The 14,671-nt window shown below is 47.7% G+C and overlaps 1 protein-coding gene across 4 annotated transcripts in view; it reads left to right on the top strand.

Annotated features, from left to right (window-relative positions):
• The first annotated feature begins 1,387 nt into the window (after positions 1–1,387).
• Positions 1,388–14,671, top strand: part of LOC125707507 (forkhead box protein N3-like) — a 37,987-nt gene continuing 24,703 nt past the window's right edge. Inside the window, exons 1-2 of one of the 4 annotated variants that reach the window (XM_048974725.1) lie at positions 1,388–1,679; positions 1,899–2,137. The gene's annotated coding sequence lies outside the window, so the exon portion shown is untranslated. Of the gene's footprint in view, positions 1,680–1,898; positions 2,174–12,984; positions 13,181–14,114; positions 14,652–14,671 lie in introns of those variants that run through there. The other 3 variants (XM_048974724.1, XM_048974727.1, XM_048974728.1) reach the window with 3 other exon arrangements.

Below are 14,671 nucleotides of genomic sequence, written 5' to 3'. Positions count from 1 at the left end.
CTCCACTGCAGGCAGGGTTAGCTGCTGAGGGCTTTGGTGCGGAGTTCAACAGTTCACGCGTACCTCTCAGAACAAAGACTGACGGGTTAGACATGTCTCTCTCGCCAAAGAAAAATTGCTTCCGCTTTGGTTTGCATATCGCATGAATGCTGCTCACTACTTTGCCGGCGGAAAGCTGGGCTTTGATTACACTGATAGATCTTTAAGGCAGACACAGTCGCATAGACACACAGGGGATGAAAAGAGGATATACAGATATGTTGCCAGCTTCTTCTGAATACAAGGTACAGGGTCATTAGGGAAGGTCGCTGGACCCCAGGGTGCAGACACCACCTCTGTCTCGGTGGACGGCTTCCTGGTGAATGCCCGCTCTGCTGCAGCACTGACCTTCAGCACTGACACCCTGCCGTCCCTCTCCTTACCCTGAGTCAAGCCATGCCGCAGAATGGCTGTACCTGGAAATGATGTATGCTGTATTAGGAGCCAAAGTATTATAGCGCTACCAGCCTGAGTGCTAAAAATACAGATTTCCTGTATTTACCAGCCTTGCACTGCAGAACGAATCAGTGGTGTGGATTTCACTGCACCTGTGGTCTCATTCCATGTCCAGATGCCTGGTCCCCTGGTTTTGCTATGCTGTACAGAGTAGTGTGTTCCAGTGAGAAGGGTGCCTTCGACCTTGGCAGTTCAGTCTGATCATTGATGAATGTTAAATGACCAGGATGACTGATCAGTGAACCATGGATTGCGATGGGGCTCACTGCATCTCACTGAGCTTGACACTGCTTTTTCGGATGGCTTGTAATCCAGTGCTCCCGATTCTGGTTTACTCCCGAAAGACATGCATTTTTCTGCTGCTGTACATTTCCTTGTAGAACACCCTTTGTACCGACGTAAGTATAATTCTTGGTCTGTACACTGTGAGGGGAAAAAAATGTGTGAATTTGTACCTTTGAGGGCACAAAAATCTTGTCACGGGAGTCTGCCAATTGTACCCTAGCTGTAGGTAAATGTACCTTTCAGTTTTATTTGAATTACAGGAATGGTCTCCTGAGCATGGGTGCAAATTATTATATTATAATCAAAACCAGCCAGTACACCCCCTTAAATTGACCTCAACCCAAACTTATGCCCTTGATTCTGAGGAACATTTTTTTGTACTGTTGGGGGGTACATTTATATTATTTATACATTGGGAAACAAACCTGTACCAGGGCTGTACTCTTTTTTTTTTTTCTGACAGTGTACAGTGCGAAGTGCTCAGATTGTATTGAATGACTGTGTTCCTGTACTGTATGCTAAATTAAGGCCACATCGCTAGGCTCTGGCTCACTGAGTCTGCAAATCAGGCACACATCTGCAGACGTCCGCAGAGAGAAGGACGTTTTCACCGCGGAGTGTGAAGCCCACCTGAGGGAGACCTCTTTATCACGGCTGCGTGGCACCTGCTTCTTGCCTGTGCTTTTCCATTTCAGTGTGAAGGTGGCTGTCTCTGTCCCCCCCAACCATCGTGCTCATGTGTTACTGGGGTTTAAAAGGGGACGTTACAGGAGGGGACATGCGGCAGGGTTCCTCCTCCCCCCAGAGAGATGGCATGCCACCTCTGAGCCATCGCAGCCCCCGGGGTTGTTACCACTGATGGCATCGAGGGACCCTTCCTGCGTCGGCCTGAAAAAGCGGTATGAAATCACAGAAGCTCCTCCATGGGTCAGTGATTCACAAGGATACCCCCCCCCCCTAACAGTGGGCACCACAGCACTGCCCTCTCCCATGGGCAGATTACAGTACAGTGTGTGCTCTATAGAAACAAGTGCTTAATGAGCACTATAATATTTAACCCTGAAGCCAGCTGAAGTGTTTCATCAGGGTTTTTCATTCTGTCTTTCATTCATTCTCAGCTCTGTGCCACAGACTGAATGAGCAACGGCTGAACCCAGGAGGCACTAGGACCTGGCAGCCCACAGTCCGCAGCCTGCAGCCCTCGCCGTCAGCAGCCTCCGTTCCACAGCACAGTGAAGGAGTCTGAAAGGAGAGGGGAGAGTGGAGATTAGTGGTCACTGCAGAAACACTGCTTCGGAGCAGAATGGAGGGATTAACCAGTGGGATTTAACGTGCAGAGGCTCAGAGCGCTCTCATGGTGAGGAACCTGTCCAGAGAAGATCGGGATTAAAAGGTTACTGTATGATTGTTAATTCCTCCTCTAATCTTGGCTTGTTCTTCTGTGGGAGTCCCCGGTATACCCCGGTTGGCTGAGGACAATGGACCGCGGTGTGTGTGTGTGTGTTTGGGGGGGCAGCATTGGGGTCATGTCGAGTTGGGTTTCAGGTGTGGGGGTCTCCTGTCAAAGTGTAAGAGTTCGGGAAGTGTGCAGTCCAGGTGTCTTGTGCATGCTCCCGTGTGTTGGGGAGCGTGCGAGGGCATGTGCGCCGAGCTCCCAACTCGTATTCGTGAGAGTTTCCTCACACTCTCACTGTGATATGGAACAGCCAGTCCCCGGGCTCAGGAAAACCCAGCAGCAATAGTATGCGATACATGTCATGTACCTGGTGGCAGATGAGTCACGCAGTCAGGCGGTAAACTGGAGGCTGCTCTGAGCGTCAGTGAAGCTGCGCTACAAACTGACTTGTCATTCATTACACAGCAGCAGTGATTGTGTGTGAGTGTGTGTGTGTGTGAGAGAGAGAGAGAGAGCTGGTGAGCTTCTCTGTGCCTGTCTGTCTGTCTTAATCAGATTATTAAACTCATGAGACCCGCATCAGCTCCACAGCCGGGCCCCAGAGCTGTCAATCTTAGGTTGCCCCCCCCCCCCCCCGCACGCCCGGTTTGCTCGGTCCTGTTGACCTGGGTCCATCACCGAGGCTGCAGCAGTGAGCCGTGTCAGGCTGCCTTTCCCGTGACGGTCTATCCGTGATTGTGTTGCAGTTATGCCAAGCTTTGGTTATGTCGTCGCCAGTCCTAGAAAAAGTGAATCAGCTGAAGGAACGTGCCGACAGTGACAGGCTTAAACCCCGCCTGCCCCCCCTGATACCCAGTAGAAGGCCCCTCTGAGTAGCTAGTAGGCATGTGACATGCTCAGTGATATTTCGGCTGGAGCGGGATGTTTACTAACAGTGAGGCCCAGCTGAATTCCCGCAATGTCGAATGCCCCCCCGCCCCCAACTTGCAGCCTCTTTTTTTCCGTGACTCCTCTGTGATCTGTTCATGTGGCCCCTGCAACGGCATGTTTACAGCATGAGTTCTTTATGCCAATGAAAACGTTGCTGCCGATTGGCTGCTGGTGTGCAGACACAGGAAGTTCAGGGTTTCTAACGGCCACCCTGAGACACCGTTGCCATAGTGACAAAGACAGCCCCCCCCCCTCCCACTTTGAAAGCCCTGTTTGCATGTCATTGCAGCAGTCTGCAGACTGTTTTCTCCAGCCTGGTCTTCACACACACACTTTCTCAGGTGGGCCCTGTGAGTGTGTTATTCTTACTGTTTTTAATTTTTTATTTATTTTTACATGATTTGATTGTCACTCCCCCATTAGTTATCCCGTGTGTCCCTGTCCAGAGAGGTTGTCCTTCCCCTTGGATTCTTGGTAAAATGTTCTGTGTGGTGGTAAGACATTACGTTACTGTTGCTAATTTACTTCAGGAGGGTCTTCAGTCCAGAGCATTGGAAGCTGTTCTCGCTCTCCCCAGTCCACAGTCCATGCCTCTCTTCTCCACGGTCTCAAGTCCTCAGGCTGCCCTTCTCCAGCCAGGAGTTTTCTTTGATAGGACAGCATTTGGCGCTGCATTGCTCGCCATGAAAGGATTTCCTGTTGACTGGGAACGCTCTTATCTGAGGAAAGCCTGCTAGCAGGAAGTGTGTCTGCCTTGTGAGAAAGGGAGGCTGTGGGTGGGGTCGGTAGAGAGCGGAGCTGAAGCATGCTGGGCGTGGTCTCAGGGCACCTCCTCAGTTTGTCCTGTCCATCAGGTTGTAGCCCATTCTGTTTTGAGCTTCTCAGCCATGCCTGTCGACTGAACATATCATGCACGGGGCAAAATCAGAAGGGGCTGCATCTTTCACACATATGAGAAGTGGTGCGTGTACGCTAACATGCTTGGAGGCGCAGTGCCATCGGCCCCTGGTCAACATGGGGTGTCGCTGTAGAGCAGGGCTGGTCTGTTTAACCCACTCTGTAGTCCTGAAGCCTCCAGGCCACCTCTGCAGCAAGTATTTGCCTTCAGATGGCTGGTAGATTGCTTGCTTGATTGAGGCGGCCGCAGCCCTCCCTGCTTTTAGCACTGGCTCGGTGTTTATTTAGTCCAAGCTCTCCAGGCTGTGTGTGTAAGTGGGAGGAGTTGTCTTGCAGCAGACGACTATGAATGGGAGGTATTTTTAACCATTGGCGTGTGGGAGTCCTGCCAGCGCTGCCTCTGTTCTACATCTCCCCTGACAACTCGAGACGGTGGCCAGCGGCTGGTCCCCGTGTGACTCCACCCCTTATGAATATTAAACCGTAGACCAAAGAGGGGAGCAGTGAGGCTAAGGAAAATGGCAAGACGTGAGGGAATAACAATAAAAGGAACACCTGACTAGGGGCTGTTGTGAACATTCATCTGTCTGGAGGAATGCGATCCACCCAAGATCTCTGTGGCTTATCTGCATCTCCATTCCATTTCATGTGGACCCAAGGGTGAAAACGGGGTGTACTTAAGACGGATGACAGACATTGATGCCATTTGGGCAGCTTCAGCAATGAGAGTTCCCATTCTCTCATCTGTGACCTGATCGTCACCCAGAAAATTACACATACACAGCATTGTGGACACTCTGAGGGTGTCGCTGAGCACTTCGAGGGAGGCACGTAATTCCGATCATCCGCGATCCTGAAAGACTATAAGCCGGCGGGATCTAGAACGCTTCTGAAGCCACCCTGTGTGGGGGATGACGACCTCACGTGAGATGGAAACTCTGAGGTCTCCTCTGAACGTGGCCACTCAGCCAAGGAGATTGAACTATGAGCTGAGAATGCACCAGAGACGGACAGCTGTGAGGTGCGGGGTGGTGTCCTTGAAAACATCCTCCTCCATGTGCAGTCGTAGTGTTCTGTGACCTGCTCCAAGATCAGGTAATCCTGTACATCTGTAGGAGGATGCATGAAAACCCTGGGTAAACCGGCCCATCGCTCCCTAGGAAGGGTTCTCCCGGCAGCTGTGATGTCATCAGAAGGTGACAGACACACCACAGACGTGCTACATCCTGAATGTTCCCTGTCTTTTTCTGTTATTTTAAAAAATACTTCTGAAAATGGAGTGTGGGAGATGATTGCTACATGCTCTCAAATAAAGACCCCCTTGTTGTGGCAGTGGTTTTATACCGTCACAGCGGTGGCCTCAGACTTGACATGTTCAAATCCGTGTTAATGTTGAGAAATCCCCAGCAGCCTAAAGTGACAGGCTGAAGGCAGGGTGGCTTTCTGGGAAACGTACTGATGGCTGCCTGTCTTGGCTTCTTGGAGACCTCAGGAGAGTCCCGTCATCTTCATGTCTGTTCAGCCAGCCTGTTATCAGTGTCATTCTCCATTGATGTGGATTTCATTCTGCACTGTCGCTGAGAAGACAGGCTAAATCTATAGCCCAAGCGCTTCTTACCAGCCTGCCAGGTTGATTTACTCTGCCCATACAAACGTTCCCCAGAGCTGTGAGTTCCTGGTTGTCTCCCGGGTGTCCCTCCTGGATTGGCTGCCCATCATAGCTGTGCTTCATCGCTGTGTTCATGGCCTGAAGTTTATATTCTCAGAGCTGTGCTACAGACCTATCCACCATTGAAGTGCAACAATTTGCTGACTTAATGCCTCACACACCTAAAATACACAGCTGCACATATATTTGGTGCTTTTTGGGGACCAGGTGCTGGAATACCTGTCACTGCAGGGGCATGGAGGTAGTAATATGGGGACAGCCATCAGTGCACACGGCCTCCCGTCGTACTGCTTCTCAGTGCGGTAAGTGCCCTTCAGTTCAGCCCCCTCTTCTACTGGCCGCAGATAATGGGTTTTTCTTCAGTCCCACTTAGTGAATTGCCCGGGGTCCACTTGACCAGCCTTCTCTCAATAGCTGTTCACAGCCCAGCATTCAGATCCATGAATTCGCTAATCAGAGGAGGCAAAGTGGGCCACGTGTGGTTACTCACCAGGCCAAGGGGGGAGGCGGTCCCTGACCACCATCACATTACCAGAGGCCCTTCTCCTATTAAGGGCGAAAGGTCTAAATAAAATGCATCAGAACACCGGGGGGCACATTCCCGCCGCTGAGCGACCTCACTGTGTCTCTGCCTAGGTTTCCAGATGAAGGAGATCCCTTCTGACAGCTATAAGCTGAGGGCTTTAATGCATCTTATCTAAGCTAACCCAGATTACTTGGTCTTGTCAATTAGCCCTTAACCCATCAGCATGTATAGAAAACAAATGACATGGATTCCACTCATCCTTTTCTGGATTTGACACTGTGGTTGCCAGGCCGATATGAAGGGTGTATGTGCTGCTATTGGCCTGAAAACATACTGGGATGAGAGACTGGGTTGGTCTGACGTAGAGACTCTCCATACTGAAATACCACCCCAGTCTGGTGGTGATTGGTACGGTATGGAGATGGTGCAAAAGGACTAATGACCCAGAAACCACTTGCCCTTTTGGCCGTTGACTTAAAAGCCTTTAGAGACTGTGAATACATCCTGAAAGGAAAGCTGTTAACTTCGTAACTCCTTGACTGAGAACTTCAGTCTTTTGTGCTTGTCAGCTCACCAGAGAAAACAAAGCTGTCCGTCATGTTATTTGACTGCTTTCTATCAGTTGACTTTGTCTAGATGGTCTTGTCCAATAAGTGAAGGGGTTATGTTGCTAGTTAGCTAATGAATGAGGTGCCTTGCCTTATTCAGTCAGTGTAGCATTGCTCACATAATACTGGGCTGGCTAAGACGTAGCTGAATCGCTGGAGATGGGGAATACGTCGTACCGTATCACAGCTCACTTGCGTTGTGACAAACATGCTTTTCAATGGTTGTTTACCACTTGTACTGGGGTTAATGGAAGGAATGTTGAATTCATTACTGTTTAAATTAGCACGTATCTCACAAATTGGAATAGTGTGTCTCAGAAAACAGATCGCATACACGTTGGCCAAGATCCTTGCCAAACAGTCTCATGGTATCAGTCCTCTGTGGTGCACCATTCTGGGTATCATGTAACTGGATGTGCTAGAACATTTCTCCGAAATGATGTTCTGCTATGAGACCTGTGGCCTATTTTTTCTTTGTAACCATGCTGTCACTGTCATCTGAGTGACGTGCGCCATTGGGATCACCTCTGGACCTATTGCCAGTCTTTGTTGCTATGGCACCGTCAACAACCCATGCTGGTGCTTTCAGATGGCCACCATCTAAAAACAAGGGCTAGATTCTGCCATGTTTTCTGCAGTGGGACACATCCCTCTAGGCTTTGCTGGGGATAACTTTCTGGGTTTTCTGATTTAACTTGTGTCAGAACTGAAAAGGCTGCTTCTGCACTGACTGTATGCTGCCTTGACTGACTCTGGGGCCTAACCCAGAAAGATGGAGAACATTAATACCTTAATTATGTTGCACTGCCTTGTCCCACACTGTGATGTCTTCCTTTCCTTCTACATGTAGTTTTATTTTGAGTTTCAGGGGCTTTGAATGCACAATAAAGAGCATGTGGAGCATAGTTCCACTTTAAAGCTTTAAGAGCTGTTTGAGGGTGGAGTCTAGGGGACCCGGCGTATGCAAGCCCAGCACTGATATTGCAGGCTTAGGCAGTGCTGTAGTGGGGTCCTTTGTGGTGTTAGACTTATTCCTAATTATCTCCGTCAGCTCCCTGTTACACATTGCAGCTGACTCAAGCAGTGTCCCTGTTTGTACTCGTGGACTCTTGCTGTGACTCTTACAGAGCTTGAGGAAGGACTGCAAAAGGTGACACGGAACAGTTGTCTGCTCCTGCAGAACTCCAGTACTGCAGCTCGTGTTTCCCTGTTCCTCCCACCACCAACCTGCAGACACTGTGTACCTCACACATGGTACCAGACCACAAGGACATCAGTCTGTCCCCTGTCGAAAGGGAACAATATCTTATAGCTATGGTGGAACAAGTTTCCTATTTCTTCAGACTGTACGATCTTTCTTGCTCATCAGCCTTCCGAGCTGAACTTCACCTGAGGAGCAGGGAAATCTCATGCTCCTCAAACATCAGCACCTGGGATGTGTTGTGCATTACGTCACTGCAGGTGCTGCTTTCTCAGTTCGATAGTTGAACACAGAGTTCCTGCTACACCCCTGGGGGTCTCAGTGTGATTTCCTCAGTACTCATCAGTCCAGTCTCCTTCAGCTCTGGCCCCAAAATGTGTGACGCCGGGCAACTCTGTCAGTAGAGAATCTGTGATGTTTCTGATTTTGAAAGCTGGGCAGTGTGATTATCCTGGCCTGAGAGCCCCCCTCCAGTCGCCGATCAAGTAGCTATGCCTCTTGACTGGACCAGTCAGTTCTGACCACAGAACCTCTGGCCCTAAGACCTGGACTTGTGTGCTCAGCTTACGTCAAACGCCAAATCATCAGCATGTATTCCTTATGGTGCATGTTAAGATCAAGGTCAGTCGTGGACATACAAAGGTTAGGAGCGGCTGACCTGGAGCATACATGTGTTCACATTCGGGCCTGTGGTTTTCCTAGGTTGAGGTGGAGGGCATTTCCTCCATAATTGCTGAGGTTACTGTTAATGTAAGTATTTACCAGATAATAGCATTCACCTTTGCACACTATCTGAGGCATAACCCATGTGTGAATGTTTAACATTAACAGCAAATCGAAAGCAGGAAATAACAGTGTAATGATGTTTCTGCAGAACTTGTGTCTGTACTGGCATGTTGACATAGCAGGAGCAGGTAGAGGGAACACGCTCGGACAAAGCCAACGGAATGCTAATACCAAAGGAGAACTTCCGTCTGTGAATTGCATTTGGTGTGGAAGGCCAAGCCATCATTTATAATGGTGAAAATTTAAAAACACGTGGACAGTTTATGCTGAACTTCCATCAAACAAAGACTGCACCATTACTAAAGATGTCACTTTTATGAATAGCTGGCTGTGTGACAGCGACGACGCAGCAGTGCAGAAGGGAGTTGTGACCACCCAAGGCCTTCCTTTCAGGCTCACTGATTAAGGATTAGGGCCATGGGTAGCCAGGAAGTCAGCATGGAGCCTGATGTGCCCTGGCCTTGCCCTGGGTGCTCCACGAATTAGCCACCCTGTTAGAGATGGCATCCATGCACATGAACTACTGACTGCTCGCCCCCAGGCTCAGTGTGTAGTCATATGAGGTTAATGATCACCCTTGTATCACAGCCTGCATTGGGGATCCACCAGGTCTTCCTAAAGAATGTTTCTAACCTTGAAGATCTGCCATCAGATCTATGGTGGTCCTTATGTTACCAGTAATCTTACCTTAGTCACAACCACAAGGCACTGCTCTGCCAAAGTGACTGTGAAATGGCTTACACTTACTCGGCACTGTCTATTTCTGATGTGCAACTCTTACTGTATTCAGCTGCATTACTATTACTCCATGCTTACTATTATGTGTACTCGGCACTAATTCCGCATCCAGTGCTGTCTGTTCTCCTTCATCGCTGTGTACCTTTCTGAAAATGGGTAAGCTGCTGTGTGGAGGTTTGGTATTATTGGCTGATCTCCACTCTTAAGCTGTCTCTGAGTAGTGTAGGACCATGGAAAGAGGGAGAACCTGAAGTCACAAACAATGCATTTTCACCATTGATTTCTTCTCAGCAGATGGGTGTGTAACCCCAGCAGTCTCCCTGGGAGCTTTAAAGGCTATTGAAATGTCCTGTAGGAAGAGCTGCATGTGTCCTGTGGGAGAGGCATTAGCGCTTGGCTTGGGGGAGCCTGGGGCTACAACCTTTTCCATTGGAGGTCCCGGTGGGCCTCCCTAGCCTATAACCCAAATTTGACCTCCTGTCTACAATGTCCTTGCAGACGTCCCAGGAGTATGCCTCCCAGCTTCCTCTCTGTCACGAGGGCATAAGCATCTTGATCCAAGCCTAAACTTTCACTAGTGTCATAGCCGTTATAAGATGCGTTCACTCAGCTATGATTTTTGGTGTCGACACTAATCTCATTGACTGAGGGTGAGTACATTCTGCATAGTCAGGAGAGGGAACAGCCGTGGACTCCTAGTTTGGGATGAGTATGTTCTACATGAAGTCAGCAGAGAGAACAGCCCTGGAATACTGAGCTCAGCCATGCCAGTAGACTAATACCCCTAATTCAGTGACACAGACCGATGGAAATGAAGATGAATGGTGGTGATCCCTGCAGTTCATGGGTGAGAGAATTAACACAGCTTGTCACTCCACCCTGGCTCTTCCAGTTGCCAGGGAAACCAGAGCGCTCTCTGTCCTCGCTAACAGTGGTGACACACTTGCAGGGGCAGCCTCGTACACCCTAAGATGCTGTGACACAGGTCTGCTTTCCCTTATGACGACTGCATGAGCGTCTGGATGATTAGCCTCCGGAATTATAGGTTTTCCATGTCAAGTCATTTCATATCTTTTTATTGGCCCGTGCAAAATAAAGTCTTGTTGTCTTGTAAGTAGCTAAGCATTAGCTGTCATTGGATTAATGCCCCCAATGAGATGCCCCCCCCATACCAATAGACATTGTTGGTGTGCTTTTCTTTAAATGTAACCTTTAATCTAAATTAATCACTAAATCTAACCTTTTTGGATGGAGGGAAAACGGTGAGAGATGACTCTGACTGTGTTGGTATACTTCTTTCCTTAGATGTCACGGTTTTGTGCATCTTACACTGGGTTATGACTTCTGTAGTGGACATGGATATGAGCAGATTCCAAGCGATGGCTCGGATGTACATTTGAACGTTTTGAAGCCAGTGTCTGGTTATTACTGAGACTGGGGTACAGAGATCCTATTTCTGTAGTCATTTCTGAAACCATGTTTAGTTTTTAGTGATAGTCCCATGCCTGTTGGTGAACTTTGATTTGCTAGTGCCATTTGTCATTTAAGTTGCTAGTGCCAGTGCCATTTGTGTGTTTGATGTATGTCATCATTTTTCCCCCTGACATGTTAAATAATATCACATGAATAAGTTATTTGACATATAAAGCGTTCCTGTGAGTGACGTACCAGCGATTGGGGCATCAGCTCCACCTTCTTTGGAACACTGTGAGTTGCCTTAAAAAGTGCTGATTGTCAGACCTCTTTTATACTGCTAGTTGGAAGTTGGCTTAGTTTGACATACCTTTTCTAAGTGTAATTGATTCAAAGTTCTCATTTCTGCAAATTACTCCCACTAATAACAACTATCTACTTTTAGGTCAAAAGAAATGTATAAAAAGTGAATGCTTCAGTATTAATGAGCTGTGTTCCATGCTAGGTGCCCACTGGACTGGAGGGAAAATACTGAGTACATTAGTGTAATGCAGCTGTAATCCTGGGATTTCTTTATCTTCCTGGGCTGAGGAATTTGTCTGTCTTCTTCTGGATTTAGCAGACGGTCAAAATATATCAACAATGGCTATATTCTCTCCAGTGGTATCAAAAAGTGATCTAATCCATCTGTTCAGTCTCTGATTGGTAGAGAGGGAGCACCCCCCTCTCCTTTAAAGGGCGGTAGAAAAGTGACCTCCTCTGCCTCAGCAAGCATTTTACCCAGAAGTCTCTGGGGTGTCAGGTTACACTGCGGTGCTGTGGCAGTCGCGAGTCCATTCAAACAGGACGATCCCTAACTTCACCTATCACTGCACATGGATGACCATCAGTCAAGTGAGCTACTGATCTTCATGGTGGAGTGGGTGCCCCTCCATGCCTGTCCCCCCCCCCCCCCCCTTTCCTCCGCAGCAGTTAGCACAGAGCTCTGTGATCAGACTCCCCAGAGGTAATGGGCACAAGTCACACCCTCAGAGGTAGCGTATCTACTGGCTTGCTGTGCAGAGCAAGGGGACGTGTCTTCTCTCACCTCGCAGGGTTCTCCCCTGAGACTGAACTGCACGAAGAGGCACTCCCCTTCTACTAAAGAACTAGATGGAAAGCTTGCTAAAAATGTCCTACCATTGTTAAATAGCTCTGCTGGGTTTAATAGCTACAAGACTCTGCCAGGGCAGTTTACCCTGAGAGACACCATGGGCTGTTTGTGTATAAATCGCTACTCTCAAAGGTCTGTCATAAAAGAGTAATAAATAATCTCAGCAGCTACTAACTGACATTAACCTCTTTTTTTACGTCTCGGAAACCATGACTCAATACTTGGCTGCGTGTGTGAATTTATTATATGCCTGGAAAATAAAAGGAAAACAGAGACTAAACATTTCAGCCATGATTAAAACAGTATTTTTGATAAATCATGATGCAGTTAGGCCTGAGGCGGGATGTTTCTGGGTGACAATGACAAGATTGCATTTGGAGCTGAAACTGAAGATGGCTGCGGAAGGTTGCTCGGGTGGTGTGAAGCTGGCTCTTATCCTTTGTCTTCTACCTTTGCAGATAAGAAACCCACTTCACAGACTGCTGTACTTGAGCTGTTTACTACCTAAGCTACAGAAGAATATGACTTTTGACCTACATCCTCCGTCACCTCCCACCCCCCTTTTCTTTTCTGAGGAGGGTACTACTAGCATCCCCCATTTTAATTGTACTATGAATTTTATTAGGACATATATTTATGAATTCTACTGCTGAAGCTGTGCCAATTGTCCTAAAGTCTGCTTCTGGCACAGTGAGACTCCTCTGATCTGAAATTAGTCCACAGTTTTCCTCCAATGAAATGCAAGAGAGTTTAGACTCACCAGACAGGTAGGCCTCGGAAAAGACACGTGACTCCTTTGTTGGGAGGAGTTTGCTGACAGGTCTTCAGGTAAATAAATACGTGACTCCTGTGTAGGGAGGAGTTTGCTGACAGCTCCTCAAGTAAACAGTAGACGTATGAGTCAGGGCTTGTTGGGGCTTTGACGTAGATCTGGAAGGCTTTCTGTGCTTTTTTGCCCCATTGTCACATGAATTGAGAGGTGTAGACGCACAAGGTCTATAAACAACCTGTCACGGAGAAACGGTGAGGAGGCCAAAGCAGGAGTCCACCTCAATGAGAGTCCGAGAGGGAGCAGAATTCCAGGTAGGGAGGCTGCTATGTGTCAAGGTCTGGGCTACATCAGTATTTTTCAAACTGGCCCTTGGGGACCACCAGAGAGTCCATGTTTTTGCTCCCGGAGCTAGCAAGTAGCGAAAACATGGGACACTCTGGGGGTCCCCAAGGACTGGGTTGAGAAACACGGGGCTGCAGTGAGAGAGTCAAAATGACTAATGTCCTGGGGGTGCTCTCTGCTTCTTCAGTTTAAATGCCAACATGGGTGCTCTGTTGTGGTCTAGAACTCTAAGCATAACTCACCTGCCCTGGTAGCCTATGTTCAGATTTTGAATGTGTTCAGGCTTACTGGTACTTATCTTCTAGCCATGGTTTTCTTCAGAGTTTGTGGTGAAAATGTCTATGTTCTAAGCCCAGCATCTTTCATTGGTTCTTTTAACTATAATCGTTGAGTTTTATGTTTGACCAGAATTTTTTGCAAGCTACTGTTATTTATCTGCATGTATGTATTTCAAGTGTGGTGAACAAAAGCTGAGTACTCATCAGGATACTTGCTGCTGCAGTATGTGGACTGGGTCTCTGTTCTTCCAGCCTGGATTTCCAGCTGGTGAACCACTCGTTTGCCTGTCTGATGGAGAAAGATGTTCCGTCTTAATTTGAAGTGGCCCTTTTTACATGATGGACACCCGCTGACAGCCTTGTTTGGTGTTCACTAACCATTTATAAGGAGAACCACTAACTGAACATCTATAAACACATATGTACCAGAAGATGTACCAAAAGTAAATATGAAGGAGTAGGGTCAATATTGGTTAGGTGGAACAAAGTTTAAACGGGGACACACATGCTTCATACTCTGCATCATCACATCTCTGTGGTCTATGAACTTAAACTCAGTTCCTGGGCTTTCAATGATACTTTCATGTTTTAATATTTATAATTAGGGTCATATTTTTTAAGTGAGAGAGTAAAATTACAAAAATTGTCCCAGCTTACCAATAACCTCCCTAAGAGGTGCTTGTGGGGCAAAGCCAAAAGGATATGAACTATCGTAAGTAGGACGCTTTATATGTCGGATAACTTATTCATGTGATATGGGCAGCGTTATCGTTTCAATTTATTTTACAAATGGGTGGTCTGCACACTAGAAGACAATTCACACACTTAGTGCTAATTTAAGAGTGGCTCAGTACGACTGTAGCTATTCTAGTTCTTACTTGGCACTTATTGCCCTGCCGCATTTTTTTCTAACCCCCTACTCTAGTCTGGAATAGTGGTCTTGTCTTATTTCGGCTGCTGGAGTTGCCCGCCTGTGCCATACATAAAGTTTTAACGCAGGACAAATGGTTTCGTTCGGGGAATTTTTACTGGAGTAGATTCTTAACGCTACGCTGACAGTAATAATTAAGTTGCTTCGCCTTTTTGGGATTTTAATGAGAAAGATATGGTCGTTAGATGGAACTCCAACGCGAAAAATCAAATGAACACGAAAAGATGTAAGGTTAGTATCCGAAGAGTGTT

Source organism: Brienomyrus brachyistius, chromosome 14 (genome assembly GCF_023856365.1).
Source record: "Brienomyrus brachyistius isolate T26 chromosome 14, BBRACH_0.4, whole genome shotgun sequence".
Classification (NCBI taxonomy): domain Eukaryota; kingdom Metazoa; phylum Chordata; class Actinopteri; order Osteoglossiformes; family Mormyridae; genus Brienomyrus; species Brienomyrus brachyistius.
Note: the sequence above shows the minus strand (reverse complement) of the source record. Positions and strands in the feature narration are given on the sequence as shown.